We start from the raw sequence: 14,766 nt of genomic DNA, 5'->3' as shown, positions 1-14,766 counted from the left end.
TCTAGCCGTTCGATTAACCGCCAATATTACTGCAGGACACCTCCTAATCCATTTGATTGGAGGGGCTACCTTAGCTCTTATTAATATTAGCGCGACCACAGCTTTCATCACTTTTATTATTTTAATTCTATTTACGATTCTAGAGTTTGCTGTTGCCTTAATTCAAGCCTATGTCTTTACCTTACTAGTAAGTCTATACTTACATGACAACACCTAATGACCCACCAAACTCACGCTTACCATATAGTTAACCCAAGCCCATGACCGCTAACAGGAGCCCTTTCTGCCCTTCTTATAACATCGGGTCTTATCATATGATTTCACTATAACTCAATATCCCTACTTACATTAGGATTCACAACCAACCTGCTAACCATATACCAGTGATGACGAGATGTGATCCGAGAAGGCACATTCCAAGGACATCACACCCCTATTGTACAAAAAGGACTACGGTACGGAATAGTTCTTTTTATTGTATCAGAAGTATTTTTCTTTGCAGGCTTCTTTTGAGCCTTTTACCATTCCAGCCTAGCCCCTACTCCTGAACTTGGAGGTTGCTGACCTCCCACCGGCATTATTCCTCTTAACCCACTAGAAGTTCCTCTACTCAACACCTCAGTCCTCCTAGCCTCCGGAGTATCTATTACTTGAGCCCATCATAGTTTAATAGAAGGCAATCGTAAACACATACTTCAAGGCCTATTTATTACAATCTCCTTAGGCGTATATTTTACACTATTACAGGCCTCCGAATACTACGAGACATCTTTTACAATCTCCGACGGAGTGTACGGATCTACCTTTTTTATAGCTACTGGGTTTCACGGACTACATGTAATTATTGGCTCCACATTCCTTATCGTGTGCTTTCTCCGACAACTATACTACCACTTCACATCAAACCACCACTTCGGATTTGAAGCCGCTGCATGATATTGACACTTTGTTGATGTAGTCTGACTATTCTTATATGTATCTATTTATTGATGAGGATCCTATTTCTTTAGTATAACTAGTACAATTGACTTCCAATCAGTTAGCTCCAGATCAACCTGGAAAGAAGTAATAAACGTAATACTAACCTTGATAACTAATGTAACCCTAGCGTCCTTACTTGTACTAATCGCATTCTGACTTCCCCAACTAAATATTTATACAGACAAGACAAGCCCCTACGAATGTGGTTTTGACCCCATGGGATCTGCTCGCCTACCTTTCTCTATAAAATTCTTCCTAGTTGCCATCACATTCCTGCTTTTCGACCTAGAAATCGCACTCCTACTCCCACTTCCCTGAGCGTCACAAACCAACAAGTTGACAACAATACTTATCATAGCACTCCTACTAATCTCCCTCCTAGCTGCAAGCCTAGCGTACGAATGAACCGAAAAGGGGCTAGAATGAACCGAATATGATAATTAGTTTAAGCCAAAACAAATGATTTCGACTCATTAGATTATGATTTATCTCATAATTATCATATGTCCATAGTATATATTAATATCTTTCTGGCATTCATTCTTTCTCTAATAGGTATACTTGTTTATCGATCACACCTAATATCATCGCTACTATGCTTAGAGGGCATAATATTATCACTATTTGTAATAATATCTGTAACTATTCTCAACAACCACCTTACATTAGCCAGCATGATACCAATCGTACTACTAGTATTTGCTGCCTGCGAAGCAGCATTAGGACTATCTCTACTAGTTATAGTATCTAACACCTACGGGACTGATTACGTACAAAACCTAAACCTCTTACAATGCTAAAAATTATCATCCCCACTATCATACTGATCCCCCTTACATGAGTATCAAAGCCTAACATAATCTGAATTAACACGACAACATATGGTTTGCTAATCAGCTTAATCAGCTTATTCTACCTGAATCAACCAAATGATAATACATTGAACCCCTCCTTAATATTTTTCTCTGACTCCCTATCAGCACCGCTACTAGCACTTACAACATGACTTCTACCCCTTATACTTATAGCAAGCCAACACCATTTATCAAAAGAACCCTTAACTCGAAAAAAACTATATATTTCAATACTGATTCTTCTCCAGTTGTTCCTAATTATAACTTTCACCGCCTCTGAACTTATCTTCTTTTACATCCTATTTGAGGCAACACTAATCCCAACCCTGATCATTATTACCCGATGGGGGAATCAAACTGAACGACTAAACGCAGGGCTCTACTTCTTATTTTATACTTTAATAGGATCTCTCCCACTCCTAGTAGCTCTCCTTTACATCCACAATTTCATGGGCTCCCTAAATTTTCTCATAATTCAATACTGAATTCAACCTCTGCCAAACTCCTGATCTAATGTTTTCTTATGATTGGCATGCATGATAGCATTCATAGTAAAGATACCTCTATACGGCCTCCACTTGTGACTACCAAAAGCACACGTAGAGGCCCCTATTGCCGGCTCCATGGTACTTGCCGCCGTACTCCTGAAATTAGGAGGCTATGGCATGATACGAATTACAACCCTACTAAACCCCCTGACCAACTTCATAGCGTATCCTTTCATAATATTATCTCTATGAGGCATAATCATAACAAGCTCTATCTGTCTCCGTCAAACAGATCTAAAATCCCTAATTGCATACTCCTCAGTTAGTCATATGGCACTCGTTATTGTAGCGGTTCTTATTCAAACACCATGAAGTTATATAGGTGCAACAGCCCTAATAATTGCCCATGGTTTAACATCCTCGATGCTATTCTGCTTAGCCAACTCCAATTACGAACGAATCCATAGCCGTACTATGATTCTCGCACGAGGACTTCAAACCCTCCTTCCCCTGATAGCAGCCTGATGGTTATTAGCAAGCCTCACAAATCTGGCTCTTCCTCCAACAATTAATCTTATCGGAGAACTATTTGTAGTGATATCCTCATTCTCATGATCCAACATTACTATTATTCTAATAGGAATTAACATCACCATCACTGCCCTATACTCACTTTATATACTAATCACCACACAGCGTGGTAAATATTCCCACCATATCAAAAATATCAAACCGTCATTCACACGAGAAAATGCCCTAATAACCTTGCATCTACTGCCTCTACTCCTCCTATCCCTTAACCCTAAAATTATTCTCGGTCCCATCTACTGTAAGCATAGTTTAACAAAAACATTAGATTGTGAATCTAATAATAAAAGCTCAAACCTTTTTGCTTACCGAAAAAGTACTGCAAGAACTGCTAACTCATGCTCCCATGTATAAGAACATGGCTTTTTCAACTTTTATAGGATAGAAGTAATCCATTGGTCTTAGGAACCAAAAAATTGGTGCAACTCCAAATAAAAGTAATAAATATATTTACTTCATGCATAATCACAGCTCTAGTCATTCTTACTTTGCCCATCATTATAACCTCTACTAAACTCTACAAAAATAAGCTATACCCATACTATGTAAAAACCGCTACTTCTTACGCATTCATAATTAGCATAATTCCCACAATAATATTCATCTACTCAGGACAGGAAACAATTGTTTCAAACTGACATTGAATAACAATCCAGACCATAAAACTATCCATGAGTTTTAAATTAGACTACTTCTCAATAATCTTTGTGCCCGTAGCCCTTTTTGTCACGTGGTCTATTATAGAGTTTTCTATATGATATATACACTCCGATCCTTATATTAACCGATTTTTCAAGTATCTTCTCTTATTTCTTATTACTATAATAGTCTTAGTCACCGCAAACAACATATTCCAACTATTCATTGGCTGAGAAGGAGTTGGCATTATATCATTTTTACTTATTGGATGATGATACGGCCGAACCGATGCAAATACAGCTGCCCTACAAGCTATCCTCTATAACCGTATTGGAGATGTAGGCTTCATTATAACCATAGCATGGTTTCTATTGAACTTAAACACATGAGACCTTCAACAAATCTTTATTACAACAAACGATAATTTTAATTTGCCGCTACTTGGCTTACTATTAGCAGCTACCGGTAAATCTGCTCAATTCGGCTTACATCCCTGACTCCCCTCAGCCATAGAAGGCCCCACTCCTGTATCAGCCCTACTTCACTCAAGCACAATAGTTGTAGCAGGAGTATTTCTTCTTATCCGCTTTCATCCACTAATAGAGCATAATCAAACTATTCAAACCCTCACTTTATGCTTAGGGGCTATTACTACACTATTTACTGCAATCTGCGCTCTTACACAGAACGATATCAAAAAAATTGTAGCGTTCTCTACCTCAAGCCAACTAGGCCTAATAATAGTAACAATTGGCATTAACCAGCCTTACCTAGCCTTCTTACACATCTGCACTCACGCATTTTTTAAAGCTATGTTATTCATATGTTCAGGGTCAATTATCCACAGCCTAAACGATGAACAAGACATTCGAAAGATAGGTGGCCTATTTAAAGTCCTTCCCTTCACCACAACTTCCCTGATTGTCGGAAGCCTCGCATTAACAGGCATACCTTTCCTTACAGGATTCTACTCCAAAGACCTGATCATCGAGTCCGCTAACACGTCGAATACCAACGCCTGAGCCCTCTTAATTACACTCGTTGCCACATCCCTAACCGCTGCCTACAGCACCCGAATTATATTCTTCGCTCTACTAGGCCAGCCCCGCTTCTCCCCTATAATCCTTATCAACGAGAATAATCCTCTCCTAATTAACTCTATTAAACGACTCCTTATCGGAAGTGTATTTGCAGGATACATTATCTCCCACAGCATCACACCCACCACCATCCCACAGATAACTATGCCTCATTATCTAAAAATGATAGCCCTTGCAGTAACTATCTTGGGTTTCATCCTGGCACTAGAACTAAACCTTACCATACAAGGACTCAAATTTAACTATCCATCTAATTACTTTAAATTTTCCACCCTCCTTGGCTATTATCCAACCATTATGCACCGCCTCACACCTAAAACAAGTTTAACCATCAGCCAGAAATCAGCATCTATACTTCTGGACTCCATCTGACTAGAAAACATCCTACCCAAATCAATCTCGTATTTCCAAATAAAATCTTCTACCCTTATTTCAAATCAAAAGGGTCTCATCAAGCTCTATTTCCTATCGTTCATACTAACTATAATTCTCAGCCTACTAATCCTTAATTACCACGGGTAACTTCCATGATAACCAACACACCAGTTAACAGCGACCAACCTGTAACAATCACCAACCAGGTTCCATAACTATATAAAGCCGCAATACCCATAGCCTCTTCACTAAAAAACCCAGAGTCCCCCGTATCATAAATTACCCAATCCCCTATTCCATTAAACTTTAATACTACCTCCACCTCATCATCCTTCAAAATATAGCAAGCAGTCAACAACTCAGACAATAGACCAGTAATAAAAGCCGCTAGAACAGCCTTATTTGAAACTCACACCTCAGGGTATTGCTCAGTAGCCATAGCAGTTGTATAACCAAATACTACTAATATACCCCCCAAATAAATTAAAAACACTATCAGCCCTAAAAAAGAACCCCCAAAATTCAGAACAATCGCACAACCAATCCCACCGCTAATAATTAGCACAAGCCCACCATAAATAGGAGATGGTTTAGTGGCAAAACCCACAAAACTCATCACAAAAACGATACTTAAAATAAATACAATGTATGTTATCATTATTCCTACATGGAATTTAACCATGACTAATGACATGAAAAATCATCGTTGTATTTCAACTATAAGAACATTAATGACCAACATTCGAAAAACCCACCCACTAGCCAAAATTGTCAACAATTCATTCATTGACCTCCCAGCGCCATCTAACATCTCTGCTTGATGGAATTTCGGGTCCTTATTAGGAGTATGCTTGATTCTACAGATTCTAACAGGTTTATTTCTAGCTATACACTACACATCGGACACGGCCACAGCTTTTTCATCGGTCACCCACATCTGTCGAGACGTTAACTACGGCTGAATTATCCGCTATATACATGCAAATGGCGCTTCCATATTCTTCATCTGCCTATTCATACATGTGGGACGAGGCCTATACTATGGATCCTATGTATTCATAGAAACATGAAACATTGGAATTGTACTACTATTCGCAACCATAGCCACAGCATTCATAGGCTATGTACTGCCGTGAGGACAAATATCATTTTGAGGGGCAACTGTAATCACTAACCTTCTCTCCGCCATCCCCTATATCGGAACCAACTTAGTAGAGTGAATCTGAGGTGGCTTCTCAGTAGACAAAGCAACCTTAACACGATTCTTTGCATTTCATTTTATCTTTCCATTCATCATCGCAGCTCTAGCAATAGTACACCTCCTATTTCTACACGAAACCGGATCCAACAACCCCTCAGGAATCACATCAGACTCAGACAAAATTCCGTTTCACCCCTACTACACAATTAAAGATATCCTAGGAATCCTACTCCTGCTCCTAGTCTTAATATCACTAGTTTTATTTTCACCAGACCTATTAGGAGATCCAGACAACTACACCCCTGCAAACCCCCTAAACACCCCTCCACATATCAAACCTGAATGATACTTCCTATTCGCCTATGCCATCCTACGATCTATCCCTAATAAATTAGGAGGTGTACTCGCCCTAGTATTCTCCATCCTAATTTTAGCATTCATTCCATTCCTCCACACATCTAAGCAACGCAGTATAATATTCCGACCCCTCAGCCAATGCCTATTCTGACTTTTAGTCGCCGATCTTCTCACTTTAACTTGGATTGGAGGACAGCCAGTTGAACACCCTTTCATCATTATCGGACAGGTCGCCTCAATTCTATATTTCACCATCCTATTGATTCTAATGCCAACAATTAGCGTTATCGAAAATAATCTTCTAAAATGAAGAGTCTTTGTAGTATAATCATTACCTTGGTCTTGTAAACCAAAAATGGAGAGTAGTCGCCCTCCCTAAGACTCAAGGAAGAAGCTCTTGCTCCACCATCAGCACCCAAAGCTGAAATTCTTCTTAAACTATTCCCTGACACCCCCTACATTCATATATTGGACCACCTCTACTGTGCTATGTCAGTATCTCCAAAAAATCCTTCTTTCCCTCCCCTATGTACGTCGTGCATTAATGGCTTGCCCCATGCATATAAGCATGTACATGATATTATATCTTTACATAGGACATGTCTAGTCCAATTCCACAACCCATTGATCCTCAACAGTAACTAGATGCATATCACTTAGTCCAATAAGGGCTTAATCACCATGCCTCGAGAAACCATCAATCCTTGCCTGTAATGTCACTCTTCTCGCTCCGGGCCCATGCTAATGTGGGGGTTACTATCATGAAACTATACCTGGCATCTGGTTCTTACCTCAGGGCCATGACTCTATTTATTCCAATCCTACTAATTCTCGCAAATGGGACATCTCGATGGACTAGTGACTAATCAGCCCATGATCACACATAACTGTGGTGTCATGCATTTGGTATCTTTTATTTTTAGGGGGGGAATCTGCTATCACTCATCTATGACCGCAACGGCACTAACTCTAACTTATCTTCTGCTCTCAGGGAATATGCCCGTCGCGGCCCTAATGCAGTCAAATAACTTGTAGCTGGACTTATTCATTATCATTTATCAACTCACGCATAAAATCAAGGTGCTATTCAGTCAATGGTTTCAGGACATATAATTCTAGGACACACGTGTGTACACGTACGTACACGTGTGTACACGTACGTACACGTGTGTACACGTACGTACACGTGTGTACACGTACGTACACGTGTGTACACGTACGTACACGTGTGTACACGTACGTACACGTGTGTACACGTACGTACACGTACGTACACGTGTGTACACGTACGTACACGTGTGTACACGTACGTACACGTGTGTACACGTACGTACACGTGTGTACACGTACGTACACGTGTGTACACGTACGTACACGTGTGTACACGTACGTACACGTGTGTACACGTACGTACACGCGCAAGACATTAAGTTAACTTATACAAACCCCCCTTACCCCCCATAAACTCATGTCATCTATTATACACTTATTTATGTCCTGCCAAACCCCAAAAACAGGACTAAGTGCATACAATACTCACAAGCTTTATTTAAATTGTATACAAATGTATTGCTACTCTAGTTAACTTAACACAACAGTCTTACACGCATTCGATCTCGTGGTCTATCTATAGATAGCATCCCCTTTTTTTTTCCTCTCATATTTACTATGTATTTTATTTATTATACACACTACAATTTCAGTATAAGTTAATGTAGCTTAATTAATAAAGCAAGGCACTGAAAATGCCAAGATGAGTCGCACGACTCCATAAACACAAAGGTTTGGTCCTAGCCTTCCTATTAGTTCTTAGTAGACTTACACATGCAAGTCTCCACGCCCCAGTGAGAATGCCCTTAAAATCAGCAGTGATCTAAAGGAGCAGGTATCAAGCACACTCTTAAGTAGCTCATAACACCTTGCTAAGCCACACCCCCACGGGATACAGCAGTGATAAAAATTAAGCCATAAACGAAAGTTTGACTAAGCCATACTAAAAAGGGTTGGTAAATTTCGTGCCAGCCACCGCGGTCATACGATTAACCCAAACTAATAGGCCCACGGCGTAAAGCGTGTTTAAGATACCTTTGCACTAAAGTTAAAACTTAACTAAGCCGTAAAAAGCTACAGTTACCATAAAATAGACCACGAAAGTGACTTTATAATAATCTGACTACACGATAGCTAAGACCCAAACTGGGATTAGATACCCCACTATGCTTAGCCCTAAACATAGATAATTTTACAACAAAATAATTCGCCAGAGGACTACTAGCAATAGCTTAAAACTCAAAGGACTTGGCGGTGCTTTATATCCCTCTAGAGGAGCCTGTTCTATAATCGATAAACCCCGATAAACCTCACCACCCTTTGCTAATTCAGTCTATATACCGCCATCTTCAGCAAACCCTCAAAAGGTAGAATAGTAAGCACAATCATTTTACATAAAAAAGTTAGGTCAAGGTGTAACTTATGGGGTGGGAAGAAATGGGCTACATTTTCTACCCAAGAACATTCCACGAACGTTTTTATGAAATTAAAAACTGAAGGAGGATTTAGTAGTAAATTAAGAATAGAGAGCTTAATTGAATAGGGCCATGAAGCACGCACACACCGCCCGTCACCCTCCTCAAGTAATAAGACACAACCATAACCATATTAACTTAACTAAGACACAAGAGGAGACAAGTCGTAACAAGGTAAGCATACCGGAAGGTGTGCTTGGATTAATCAAAGTGTAGCTTAACTAAAGCGTCTGGCCTACACCCAGAAGATTTCATTACTTATGACCACTTTGAACAAAAGCTAGCCCAACTAACCCCAAACTTAAGTATCACAGACATATAAAGTAAAACATTTAGTTAAATAATAAAAGTATAGGAGATAGAAATTTTAATTGGAGCGATAGAGATAGTACCGTAAGGGAATGATGAAAGACATCTTAACAGTATTAAACAGCAAAGATTACCCCTTTTACCTTTTGCATAATGAACTAGCCAGAAACGACTTAACAAAGAGAACTTAAGCTAAGCTCCCCGAAACCAGACGAGCTACCCATAAACAATCTAAAAGGATCAACTCATCTATGTAGCAAAATAGTGAGAAGATTTGTGGGTAGAGGTGAAAAGCCTAACGAGCCTGGTGATAGCTGGTTGCCCACAAACAGAATTTTAGTTCAACTTTAAATTTACCTAAAAAAAAACAAAATTTTAATGTAAATTTAAAATATAGTCTAAGAAGGTACAGCTTCTTAGAATCAGGATACAACCTTTATTAGAGAGTATATACTAACATCACCATAGTTGGCTTAAAAGCAGCCACCAATTGAGAAAGCGTTCCAGCTCAACAAACAATATAACTTAATCCCAATCATATTACATCAACTCCTAATTATACCTCCTGGGCCATTCTATTTAAATATAGAAGCAACAATGCTAGTATGAGTAACAAGAACTATTTTCTCCCCGCATAAGCTTATATCAGAAACGGATAGACCACTGATAGTTAACAATCTGATAATATCAACCCAAAAATGAAATACTTATCTACCCTATTGTTAACCCAACACAGGCATGCATTTAAGGAAAGATTAAAAGGAGTAAAAGGAACTCGGCAAACACAAACCCCGCCTGTTTACCAAAAACATCACCTCCAGCATTTCTAGTATTGGAGGCACTGCCTGCCCAGTGACACTTGTTTAACGGCCGCGGTATCCTGACCGTGCAAAGGTAGCATAATCATTTGTTCTCTAAATAAGGACTTGTATGAATGGCCACACGAGGGTTTAACTGTCTCTTATTCCCAATCAGTGAAATTGACCTTCCCGTGAAGAGGCGGGAATGCCACAATAAGACGAGAAGACCCTATGGAGCTTTAATTAACTAACCCAAACTTATGGATACTAAATACCTACAAGGCATAACATTACACCATTATTGTGGGTTAGCAATTTAGGTTGGGGTGACCTCGGAATATAAAAAAACTCCCGAGTGATTAAAATTTAGACCCACAAGTCAAAATATAACATCACTTATTGATCCAATAATTTTTGATCAACGGAACAAGTTACCCTAGGGATAACAGCGCAATCCTATTCAAGAGTCCATATCGACAATAGGGTTTACGACCTCGATGTTGGATCAGGACATCCTAATGGTGCAGCAGCTATTAAGGGTTCGTTTGTTCAACGATTAAAGTCCTACGTGATCTGAGTTCAGACCGGAGTAATCCAGGTCGGTTTCTATCTATTATATAACCTCCCCCAGTACGAAAGGACAAGGGATGTAAGGCCTACCTCACAAAGGCGCCTTAAAACTAATAGATGAAGTCAACTCAATCTAACCAGTTTATCTCCTCATAAGCCCGAGAAAAGGGGCTTTGTTAGGGTGGCAGAGCCCGGTAACTGCGTAAAACTTAAACCTTTATTATCAGAGGTTCAATTCCTCTCCCTAACAAAATGTTCTTTATCAACATTATCTCTCTTATCATCCCAATCCTTCTTGCCGTAGCCTTCCTCACCCTCGTTGAACGAAAAGTCTTAGGCTACATACAACTTCGAAAAGGGCCTAATATCGTAGGCCCCTACGGCCTCCTTCAACCAATCGCAGATGCAGTAAAACTCTTCACAAAAGAACCTCTACGACCACTTACATCCTCCATATCAATATTCATTCTAGCCCCCATTCTAGCTCTATCACTAGCCCTAACTATATGAATCCCTCTCCCAATGCCCTACCCACTCATTAATATAAACTTAGGAGTCCTATTCATACTAGCAATATCAAGTCTCGCCGTATACTCCATCCTTTGGTCAGGATGAGCCTCAAACTCCAAATACGCTCTAATCGGAGCCCTCCGAGCAGTAGCTCAAACAATCTCATATGAAGTAACACTAGCAATCATTCTCCTATCAGTCCTCCTAATAAACGGGTCATTTACACTATCCACACTAATTATCACCCAAGAACATATATGACTAATCTTTCCGGCCTGGCCCCTAGCCATGATATGATTCATTTCTACTCTAGCAGAAACTAACCGAGCCCCCTTCGACTTAACTGAAGGAGAATCCGAACTAGTTTCTGGATTTAACGTAGAGTATGCAGCGGGTCCTTTTGCCCTATTCTTTCTAGCAGAGTACGCAAATATCATTATAATAAATATCCTCACAACAATTCTATTCTTCGGTGCATTCCACAACCCATTTATACCAGAACTCTACTCTATTAACTTCACTATAAAAACCCTCTTACTAACTATCTGCTTCCTATGAATTCGAGCATCATACCCTCGATTCCGCTATGATCAATTAATACACTTATTGTGAAAAAATTTTCTACCCCTAACTTTAGCCCTATGCATATGACATGTTGCCTTACCCATTATTACCGCGAGTATCCCACCCCAAACATAAGAAATATGTCTGATAAAAGAGTTACTTTGATAGAGTAAATAATAGAGGTTTAAATCCTCTTATTTCTAGAATAATAGGCTTCGAACCTAATCTTAAGAATTCAAAGATCTTCGTGCTACCAAACTTACACTATATTCTACAGTAAGGTCAGCTAAATTAAGCTATCGGGCCCATACCCCGAAAATGTTGGTTTATACCCTTCCCGTACTAATAAAACCCCCTATTCTCACTATTATTATAGCAACTATCATGGCAGGGACCATAATCGTCATACTAAGCTCGCACTGATTACTGATCTGAATTGGATTCGAAATAAACATGCTAGCCATCATCCCTATCCTCATAAAAAAGTATAATCCACGAGCCATAGAAGCCTCTACAAAATATTTTCTTACACAAGCTACTGCCTCAATATTACTAATAATAGGAGTCACCATTAACCTTCTTTACTCCGGCCAATGAGTAATCTCAAAAATCTCAAACCCCATCGCATCCATCATAATAACCACCGCCCTAACAATAAAACTAGGCCTATCTCCATTCCACTTCTGAGTTCCCGAAGTAGCACAAGGAGTAACACTTATATCAGGAATAATCCTACTAACATGACAAAAAATCGCACCTATATCCATCCTATATCAAATCTCCCCATCAATTAACACCAACCTTCTTATACTAATAGCCCTCGCATCCGTTCTAGTAGGAGGCTGAGGCGGACTAAATCAAACTCAACTACGAAAAATCATAGCATACTCCTCCATTGCCCACATAGGCTGAATAGCCGCTATCATTATTTACAACCCTACAATAATAATCCTAAACTTAACTTTATATATTCTAATAACACTATCTACCTTCATACTATTCATATTAAACTCATCCACCACAACCTTATCCTTATCCCACATATGAAATAAATTTCCCCTAATCACCTCCATAATCTTAATCTTAATATTATCCCTAGGAGGACTACCCCCATTATCTGGCTTCATCCCTAAATGAATAATTATTCAAGAATTAACAAAAAATAACATAATTATTATTCCAACACTAATAGCCATCACCGCTCTACTTAACTTATATTTCTACCTGCGACTCACATATAGCACCGCACTTACCATATTCCCGTCCACAAATAACATAAAAATAAAATGACAATTCGAGTACACAAAAAAGGCAACCCTACTACCCCCCTTAATCATTATCTCAACTATACTACTCCCGCTAACACCTATATTATCAGTCTTGGACTAGGAGTTTAGGTTAGACCAGACCAAGAGCCTTCAAAGCTCTAAGCAAGTGCTATACACTTAACCCCTGACCAAATCACCTCTAAGGGCTGCAAGAATCTATCTTACATCAATTGAATGCAAATCAAACACTTTAATTAAGCTAAGCCCTCCCTAGATTGGTGAGCTTCTACCTCACGAAATTTTAGTTAACAGCTAAATACCCTAGTAACTGGCTTCAATCTACCTTCTCCCGCCGCGTAGAAAAAAAAGGCGGGAGAAGCCCCGGCGGCGTCTAGGCTGCTTCTTTGAATTTGCAATTCAATATGAAAATTCACCACAGAGCTTGGCAAAAAGAGGACTTAAACCTCTATTTTTAGATTTACAGTCTAATGCTTTTATCAGCCATTTTACCTATGTTCATTAACCGATGACTGTTCTCTACTAATCACAAAGATATTGGTACTTTATACTTACTATTTGGAGCATGAGCCGGCATAGTAGGCACTGCCTTGAGCCTCCTCATCCGAGCCGAACTAGGTCAGCCCGGTACTTTACTAGGCGACGATCAAATTTATAACGTCGTCGTAACCGCCCATGCTTTCGTAATAATCTTCTTCATAGTCATGCCCATTATAATTGGGGGCTTTGGAAACTGACTAGTGCCATTAATAATTGGTGCTCCGGACATGGCATTCCCCCGAATAAATAACATGAGCTTCTGACTTCTTCCTCCATCTTTTCTTCTACTATTAGCATCTTCTATGGTAGAAGCAGGTGCAGGAACGGGGTGGACCGTTTACCCCCCACTGGCTGGCAATCTGGCCCATGCAGGAGCATCCGTTGATCTTACAATTTTCTCCTTACATTTAGCCGGAGTCTCTTCTATTTTAGGGGCAATTAATTTCATTACTACTATTATCAACATAAAACCCCCTGCAATATCCCAGTATCAAACCCCCCTATTTGTATGATCAGTACTAATTACAGCAGTTCTACTCCTACTATCCCTGCCTGTACTGGCTGCTGGAATTACAATACTTTTAACAGACCGTAATCTTAATACGACATTTTTCGATCCCGCTGGAGGAGGAGACCCTATCCTATATCAACACTTATTCTGATTCTTCGGACATCCTGAAGTTTACATTCTTATCCTGCCAGGGTTCGGAATAATTTCTCACATTGTCACTTACTACTCAGGGAAAAAAGAGCCTTTCGGCTATATAGGAATAGTATGGGCAATAATATCTATTGGGTTTTTAGGCTTTATCGTATGAGCTCACCATATGTTTACTGTAGGAATAGACGTAGACACACGAGCATACTTCACATCCGCCACTATAATTATCGCTATTCCAACAGGAGTAAAAGTATTTAGTTGACTGGCAACACTTCACGGAGGCAATATTAAATGATCTCCAGCTATGCTATGAGCTTTAGGGTTTATTTTCTTATTCACAGTAGGCGGGCTAACAGGCATTGTCCTAGCTAATTCGTCCTTAGACATCGTTCTTCATGATACGTATTATGTTGTAGCT

At 39.6% G+C, this 14,766-nt stretch overlaps 1 pseudogene; it reads left to right on the top strand.

The window, feature by feature from the left end:
• Positions 1-8,360: 8,360 nt before the first annotated feature.
• On the top strand, positions 8,361-9,315 carry LOC144310041 (18S ribosomal RNA; annotated as a pseudogene).
• The last annotated feature ends 5,451 nt before the right edge of the window (positions 9,316-14,766 follow it).

Source organism: Canis aureus, unplaced genomic scaffold (assembly GCF_053574225.1).
Source record: "Canis aureus isolate CA01 unplaced genomic scaffold, VMU_Caureus_v.1.0 ptg000360l_RagTag, whole genome shotgun sequence".
NCBI classification, from domain to species: Eukaryota; Metazoa; Chordata; class Mammalia; order Carnivora; family Canidae; genus Canis; species Canis aureus.
Note: the sequence above shows the minus strand (reverse complement) of the source record. Positions and strands in the feature narration are given on the sequence as shown.